This window comes from Triticum urartu, chromosome 1A (assembly GCF_056163025.1).
Source record: "Triticum urartu cultivar PI428250 chromosome 1A, HENAU_Tu73, whole genome shotgun sequence".
Taxonomy (NCBI): domain Eukaryota; kingdom Viridiplantae; phylum Streptophyta; class Magnoliopsida; order Poales; family Poaceae; genus Triticum; species Triticum urartu.
Genome location: NC_141873.1, coordinates 574,743,088 through 574,751,707, shown reverse-complemented (window position 1 = coordinate 574,751,707; position 8,620 = coordinate 574,743,088). Strand labels below are relative to the sequence as shown.

General features: G+C 38.5%; 1 long non-coding RNA gene across 2 annotated transcripts; it reads left to right on the top strand.

Moving 5' to 3' along the window:
• The first annotated feature begins 792 nt into the window (after positions 1-792).
• On the top strand, positions 793-4,116 carry LOC125539978 (uncharacterized). Of its 2 annotated transcripts, XR_015609888.1 has the most exons (4): positions 793-2,557; positions 2,700-2,829; positions 3,595-3,833; positions 3,929-4,116. It is a non-coding gene; the product is annotated as an uncharacterized LOC125539978 (long non-coding RNA). The 2 variants fall into 2 exon arrangements; XR_007297129.2 differs by lacking the exon at positions 2,700-2,829 and having other exon boundaries at positions 3,457-3,833.
• Positions 4,117-8,620: the final 4,504 nt, after the last annotated feature.

Genomic DNA, 8,620 nt, shown 5'->3' with positions numbered 1-8,620 from the left:
AAACGGTCTGGTCCAGAGGGAGCCACATACGGGCCAAAAGCCGGTCGCTTTGTCCAGCCTAAGTCACGCCCATGGCTCGAGAATGCCATCCTTATTGTCGCGAGTCGCACTCCGCCCCTTCAATCTTCCACTGCCTTTATACTTATTAAACTTTGTGGATACTACTTTGATACGTATATTATCTAATAAAGTTACCCTTCGGCTCGTGCATCTTGCACTGAGGCCTATATGAGATTTCACGCTCCCCGTCTATGCCGCTGTAGATTGGCTTCGTCCTATGTGACCTTAGAGCTATGGAGGCGAGGTGGATCTCAGCGCTTGTCGACAGGAGGACTTGCTCTATTTTCTAGATATTTTTTGTGTATATTTAGGGTTTGTGCCCTTCTGAGAAAGACGAGACGGCGACAACTCCCTGAAGTTGGAATAAGGTTATACCCGCCTAGCCACGTTCTGGCGATGCGTCCAGCATCATCGGAATGCATGTGGAGGTGTGTCTCCGACGGATCTCGTGGGATTCAGTCAGCGTTTGTTTTTACGAATTCACTTGGATCGCTCTTCGTTCGTCTATATTCGTATGTCTTCATTTTAGACCGGTTTCAGGCGCCCGACTGTAGATGCTCTTAATCGGTGAAATCTCCATTTTCTTGGGATTTGTTTTTCGCTTTCCCAAGTTTGGGGCTCCTAAACTGTTTTTGCTTAACGAAATTTGGCACGGCAAATTAGATTTTCTTTACCGCCTAAGACTTCACACGTTTCTCAATTTTTTTCCTCCATCTAATCCAAGATATTTTCCCCACGCCGCCTTCTCCCAACCTCCAGATCCAATCTACGCCGGCATCATGCCCCCCTTGCGCGCCGCCCATTCACCTTCACCGTGCGGCAGCAGCCCTTCCCCGAAGCGCTACGCTCCGCCGGTAGCTCCGCCCACCGTCGAATACCTTTCTCGTCCGTCGGCAACCTCGGTAGTTGGAGCACGTCGGCGTCGGTCGTCCTCACCGTCGCCATGTCGAGCTCCTCCCGACGTTGTCCTCACCTTCACCTAGCTGCATCCACGTTGGTGTCATCCGCCACCCGAAGATCTACTGCATGTTCCGTCGATGCACCGCCCCGCAAGCATCTTCGGTCTCGGGCACGTCAAGCAGGCGATCCCTTGAATCCCATATATCCTCTACAATTTTTACCATCAATCGATCAAAGTAACGGCGCGTGACCTGTTTGGCTACTTGCTGCCTCACCTTCCACAGGCACCGAACCATCACTGGCCCTCATGCGTTCGTACGTGCAGCTCCAGGGCGTCCTGCGACCGTCCTCCTCTGTCTGCTAGTGCTACGCAGTACACACTCTTTTTATTTGTGCGTTCATGTTCAGATCATCACAGTACATAATCGATTGATTTTTTTATCTGTCAAACAGTGTTGGCCTGCTACTAACCAGTAACTAGTACCGAACTATGAACTTTCCATCTTGTAAAGTGGTAATGTTCAGTGCCAATGGGAGGGAAGTTGTTCGCTTCTGTTAACTTATTATCCGGTTGTATATTAGCTACTACTCCCTCCGTTCCTAAATACAAGTCTTTTTAGATATTTCAATATAGACTACATACGGATGCATATAGACACGTTTTAGAGTGTAGGTTCATTCATTTTTCTCCTTATGTAGTCCATATTAGAATCTCTAAAAAGACTTATGTGTAGGAACGGAGGGAGTAGTAATTATTGTGCACTGCTTGTTTTTTTATGTCAAAATGCAGATAAGAGACAATAAGTAAAATTCAATCTCCCCCAGGAATCAATTTCTCCTTTTATTAGAGTTGATTTCAGCGTCTCAATGGATTTTTGGGTGATGACGCGTGTAATTTTGGGGGAGGAGCAGGGGTATGCATTATGATTTACACATTCATCTTGCGATTATGGTGGGTTAGGATGTTCATTCTGTTTTTATTGGCAACAGCTTCAAACGCCTCTTCCCGAATTTTCTGGACCGCTATTTTAGGAGTATATAACCCCCACCTATTGGATGACCAACCCATGTCACCGCGTACACCACCGTGGCCGCCACTTGACGGCAGGTGGTGGACACCAATGCAACCACACTGGCGGCTTCCCTTGCCTAGCTACACGTTGCATCTCTATTTCATCTTCGCTAGGTAATTTGTGTACTTCTGCTCTCTTTTCTCTCTGTCTAAGCATGTGCTTATTAGTGATTAGCACTCACATCATAACTATTACTAGCTTAGAGGACAGTTTTTATTCTCTAGACTGTTATTTCTTACATCTGTAATAATAAAACATGTGGAAGGGGGTTCTTTTCATTCTTCATTGTGATATCTCATTGCAGCAAGTTTTAATTCTACAAGTAGATGAATCGTTATTTCTTTCAAATTCAGATCTAATGGTGGGTGTATAGTACAGAAAATTGCATACCTAACTGGTCCTTAATCTAAGCAGAATGTTTATCAGGTAAAGCGTGCAGGTTTGTGGGGATGACACATATTTGGAGGTACAGCTCCTGCTTGCATGCGCAAAAAGTTCATGATTTGCATCTCTAATATAACATGGTAAGTCTTTTTCATTCTTGATCTCTCCATTACGCTATGTTCAATTTCATGAATGGAAGGAATTCCGGTTTGAATTCACATGATGTTCAAACACATAAATACATGATATGCTGAATTGCTAACATATCGAAAAATGCTACAGCTTGATGACTATGTAGTAAAGTTCATTCAGAACTTAGTTCCGGCGACATGGGTCTTGGGGAGTATATTGGGTTCCAATACAATTGAGCATGATTTATTGGCAGTATACTACAAAACTACATTATTCCCAGGTCAAGCATTACATTTTGGACATAACTTTACGTGCAATGCAAGTCAGCAAAACAGATGACATTTTTTTCTTACTCCAGAACCACTTAATTTTTCTCTACTAATTTCCCCTTTGGATCTTTGTAGGAGATAATGGCACATCAATTTGATGTTTTTAGTAGTACTGTTTATATTTTAGTTTCCAAGAAATACTCAAAAGTATTGGTGGTATGACAGTTGAGTACATTTGTTGATCTTTTATTATGAGCACATGTTTTTCCCTATCTAATATTAGGACTACGCATCGTTGTGATCCGTGTGATATGGGGCTTAATGATTTGAGACTCGTTGTCCCCAAATTATTCTAAAATGGTTGGTGGGTTTTTATGTATCCATCAGCAGCTTTAGTTTTTGTGAACATATTTGTCGAACATTTGAGTACATTTACCAGCAATATAGATGAAAATTGCTAATGACCCATATGATTGCTTTCACTAGCGAGCTCAGGTGTCAGTTCAGAGAGCAACTTCAATGTTCTCTAATATCTGATTGACCCACAGAGAATTTTTATTGATGTTCTAGTACTGCATACTAATGTATTTTCAATGCATATTTTATAGCTTAGGGTGTGAAATATTCATTTTGTGCAGCTTGCGATCATCAACTATTTAACTCTGGTGAAATTTATGGTGTTGTGGAACGATTGAAGTTAGTACAAAGTCGAGACACTTATATTGAGATGGACGGATTATAAGTTTACTTACAGTTGAACTGAACCTCAAATGTAGAAAGCAGATGGTGGTCAAGAATCGGAAAATGCTCATGCTTGAAATAGCAATGTGACCAAGCAAGGTGGTACTGAATCACGTGTATAACTTCCTGTGTCACTAAGCACATCAAGAAAATACATTTGTAGGCAGTATGTTTGGCAAAGTATCTTGGTTTTTTAGGTCAAAAAGCCAAAGCTGACCACTCCAACACAACCTAAGACATTGGTGCTCCAAGACAACCTCAAGACATTTCTACGGTACTTCTCTCATAGTTTTATCAAAGAACATTTCATCTTGTACTAATCCAAGAGCTTATGTTCTAAGCTTCTCTTTGTTAAAAAATTTCTTCCAGGCTAGCTGAGAGTTTAGAATTGGAACACATTGTAGGAGCAAGCAACAACTACGCAAGAATTAGTCTTTAAATGAACACATATTATGTATAATGTATGGAAAGTTTAGTTCTACTTTGTAGTATATATATTCTCTTAATTATTTACATCTTTCATATGAATGTATGATTTGATTCAGTTGTGAACTCCATACACAAACGTATGTATTTGTTCATAGATTTGTTACAAATGATGCTAATTGTGAGAATGGATTGCTTGAGAATGCAATTGGTGCTGTGGGTTGATGCCTTTTTATAGTGATATTTGATCAATTTGCACATGCATCCCTATCATATTAACGTAACTGAATTTGAAATGGGGATTACAAAAGTTAAATTAATAAAAAAATGATTAAAGTAAAATATTCCATAGGCACAAAAAAACTTATTCATATTTAGAGACGAATATGTCGTCTCAACATAGCGTCTATAAGTAATGGGCCCACATGAGTAGAGGCGCAACACTGGCGTGTAATAGAATGTCTCTATTTTGTAGAGACGATTTTGAATGTCCCAATATAGCGTCTCATACCATCTAGACACGCTAACTAAGCGTGTCTATCTTTTTTGAGATGGTCCGTGAGGAGACGCTCCAAGGACGCTTTACTAAATTGTCTCTATTTTTACCTAGAGACGAAATAACACGTCTTTAGCTATGAAAATTAACGTCTCTACACATCGTTTTTCTTGTAGTGATCTTGCTTAAGGCGTTACTCTGTTTTTAACTTAATACTCTAGATGCATGCTGGATAGCGGTCGATGAGTGGAGTAATAGTAGTAGATGCAGAATCGTTTTGATCTACTTGTCACGGACGTGATGCCTATATACATGATCATGCCTAGATATTCTCATAATTATGCACAATTCTATCAATTGCTCAACAGTAATTTGTTCACCCACCGTAGAATATTTATGCTCTTGAGAGAAGCCACTAGTGAAACCTATGGCCCCCGGGTCTATTCTCATTATATCAATCTCCATCACTTTTATATTGCTTTGCTATTTACTTTGCCTTTACTTTTTACTTTGCATCTTTATATCAAAAATACCAAAATATTCTATTTATCAGATCTCACTCTCGTAAGTGATCGTGAAGGGCTTGACAACCCCTAATCACGTTGGTTGCGAGTAGCTATCGCTTTGTGAAGGTACGAGGGACTTGAGCGTGGGCTCCTACTGGATTGATACCTTGGTTCTCAAAAACTGAGGGAAATACTTACGCTACTCTGCTGCATCATCCCTTCCTCTTTGGGGAAAACCAACACAAGCTCAAGACGTAGCAAGAAGGATTTCTGGCGCCGTTGCCGGGGAGTCTACGCAAAAAGTCAATATACCAAGTACCCATCACAATCCCTATCACTCGCATTACATTATTTGCCATTTGCCTCTCGTTTTCCTCTCCCCCCAATTCACCCTTGCCGTTTTATTCGCCCTCTCTCTCTATCCTCCCTCTCTATTTGCCCCTTTTTGCCCGCTTGCTTTTTGTTTGCCCGTGTGTTAGATTGCTTGTTTGTCACGATGGCTCAAGATATTACCAAATTGTGTGACTTCACCAATACCAATAATAATGATTTCCTTAGCACTCCAATTGCTCCTCTTACCAATGCTGAATCTTGTGAAATTAATACTGCTTTGTTGAATCTTGTTATGAAAGATCAATTCGCCGACCTTCCTAGTGAAGATGCCGCTACTCATCTGAATAGCTTCGTTGATTTATGTGATATGCAAAAGAAAAAAGATGTCAATAATGATGTCGTTAAATTGAAGCTATTTCCTTTTTCGCTTAGAGATCATGCTAAAGCTTGGTTTTCGTCTTTGCCTAAGAATAGTATTGATTCATGGAACAAATGCAAAGATGCTTTTATCTCTAAGTATTTTCCTCCCGCTAAGATCATCTCTCTTAGAAACGATATAATGAACTTTAAACAACTTGATCATGAACATGTTGCACAAGCTTGGGAGAGAATGAAATTAATGATACGTAATTGCCCTACTCATGGTTTGAATTTGTGGATGATTATACAAAATGTTTATGCTGGATTGAATTTTGCTTCTAGAAATCTTTTAGATTCGGCCGCGGGAGGCACTTTTATGGAAATCACTTTAGGAGATGCTACTAAACTCCTAGATAATATTATGGTTAATTATTCTCAATGGCATAGTGAAAGAACTTCTAATAAAAAGGTGCATGCGATAGAAGAAATTAATGTGTTGAGGGGAAAGATGGATGAACTTATGAAATTATTTGGTACTAAGAGTGTTTCTTCTGATCCTAATGATATGCCTTTGTCTACTTTGATTGAGAATAATAATGAATCTATGGATGTGAATTTTGTTGGTAGGAATAATTTTGGTAAAAACGCTTATAGAGGGAATTTTAATCCTAGGCTATATCCTAGTAATCCTTCTAATAATTATGGGAATTCCTACAACAACTCTTATGGAAATTATAATAAGATGCCCTCTGATTTTGAATCTAATATTAAAGAATTTATTTCTTCGCAAAAGAATTTTAATGCTATGATTGAAGAAAAAATGCTTAAGATTGATGATTTGGCTAGGAACGTTGATAGAATTGCTCTTGATGTTGATGCTTTGAAACTTAGATCTATTCCACCTAAGCATGATATTAATGAGTCTCTAAAAGCCATGAGAATTTCAATAGATGAGTGTAAAGAAAGAACCGCTAGGATGCGTTCTTCCAAAGATGCCTTTATTAAAGCGTGTTCTTCCAATTCCTATGAAAATCAAGATGAAGATCTAAAAGTTATTGATGTGTATCCTATTAAATCTTTATTTTGCAATATGAATCTTGATGAAACTGAATATGATCTTCCTTTACCTAGAAGGCGTTCTAAAAATTCGGAGTGTTTAGATCTTAATGATGAAATTGATGAAAGTGGGATTGAAAGAAATAAAAATTTAGATGTTGCTAAACCCACTATATTGGATTTCAAGGAATTTAATTATGAAAATTGCTCTTTGATTGATTGTATTTCCTTGTTGCAATCCTTTCTAAATTCTCCACATGCTTATAGTCGAAATAAAGCTTTCACCGAACATATTGTTGATGCCTTGATGCAATCTTATGAAGAAAAACTTGAGTTGAAAGTTTCTATCCCTAGAAAACTCTATGATGAGTGGGAACCAACTATTAAAATTAAAATTAAAGATCATGAGTTTTATGCTTTCTGTGATTTTGGTGCTAGTGTCTCTACTATTCCCAAGACTTTGTGTGATTTACTAGATTTCCGTAATTTTGATGATTGCTCTCTAAACTTGCATCTTGCGGATTCCACTATTAAGAAACCTATGGGAAGAATTAATGATGTTCTTATTGTTGCAAATAGGAATTATGTGCCCGTAGATTTCATTGTTCTTGATATATATTGCAATCCTTCTTGCCCTATTATTCTTGGTAGACCTTTCCTTAGAACGGTTGGTGCGATTATTGATATGAAGGAAGGGAATATTAGATTTCAATTTCCATTAAAAAGGGCATGGAACACTTTCCAAGAAATAAAATAAAATTACCATATGAAGCTATCATGAGAGCCACTTATGGATTACCTACCAAAGATGGCAATACCTAGATCTATTCTTGCTCGTTATGCCTAGCTAGGGGCGTTAAACGATAGCGCTTGTTGGGAGGCAACCCAATTTTATTTTTATTCCTTGCTTTTTGATCCTGTTTAGTAATAAATAAATTATTTAGCACATGTTTTGGTTGTGTTTTTTGTTTTTAATTAGTGTTTGTGCCAAGTAGAACCGTTGGGAAGACTTGGGGAAAGTCTTGTTGAACTTGCTGTAAAAAACAGAAACTTTACGCTCACGAGAACTGCTGTCATTTTTATTTGAAGAGTGCTATTTAGTTAATTATTTTTGAAGATGATTAATAGGTAAATTCGTCATGTCCATAAATTTATTTTAGAATTTTTGGGGTTCCAGATCTTGCGCCAGCTACAGATTACTACAGACTGTTCTGTTTTTGACAGATTCTGTTTGCTTATTTTGATGAATCTATGGCTGGTAGAATAGTTTATAATCCATAGAGAAGTTGGAATACAGTAGGTTTAACACCAATATAAATAAAGAATGAGTTCATTACAGTACCTTGAAGTGGTCTTTTGTTTTCTTTCGCTAACGGAGCTCACGAGTTTTCTATTTTGAGTTTTGTGTTGTGAAGTTTTCAAGTTTTGGGTGAATTCTTTTGATGGATCATGAAACAAGGAGTGGCAAGAGCCTAAGCTTGGGGATGCCCATGGCACCCCCAAGATAATCCAAGGACACAAAAAAGTCAAAGCTTGGGGATGCCCCGGAAGGCATCCCCTCTTTCGTCCACTTCCATCGGTAATTTACTTGGAGCTATATTTTTATTCACCAACATGATATGTGTTTTGCTTGGAGCGTCTTGTATTATTTGTGTCTTTGTTTGTTAGTATGCCACGATCATCCTTGCTGTACACACCTTTTTGAGAGAGCCATACATGAATTAAAATCTGATAGAATGCTCTATGTGCTTCACTTATATCTTTTGAGCTAGATAATTTTGCTCTATGTGCTTCACTTATATCTTTTTGAGCTAGATAATTTTGCTCTATGTGCTTCACTTAGATCTTTTAGAGCACGGTGGTGGATATGTTTTAAAGAAACTA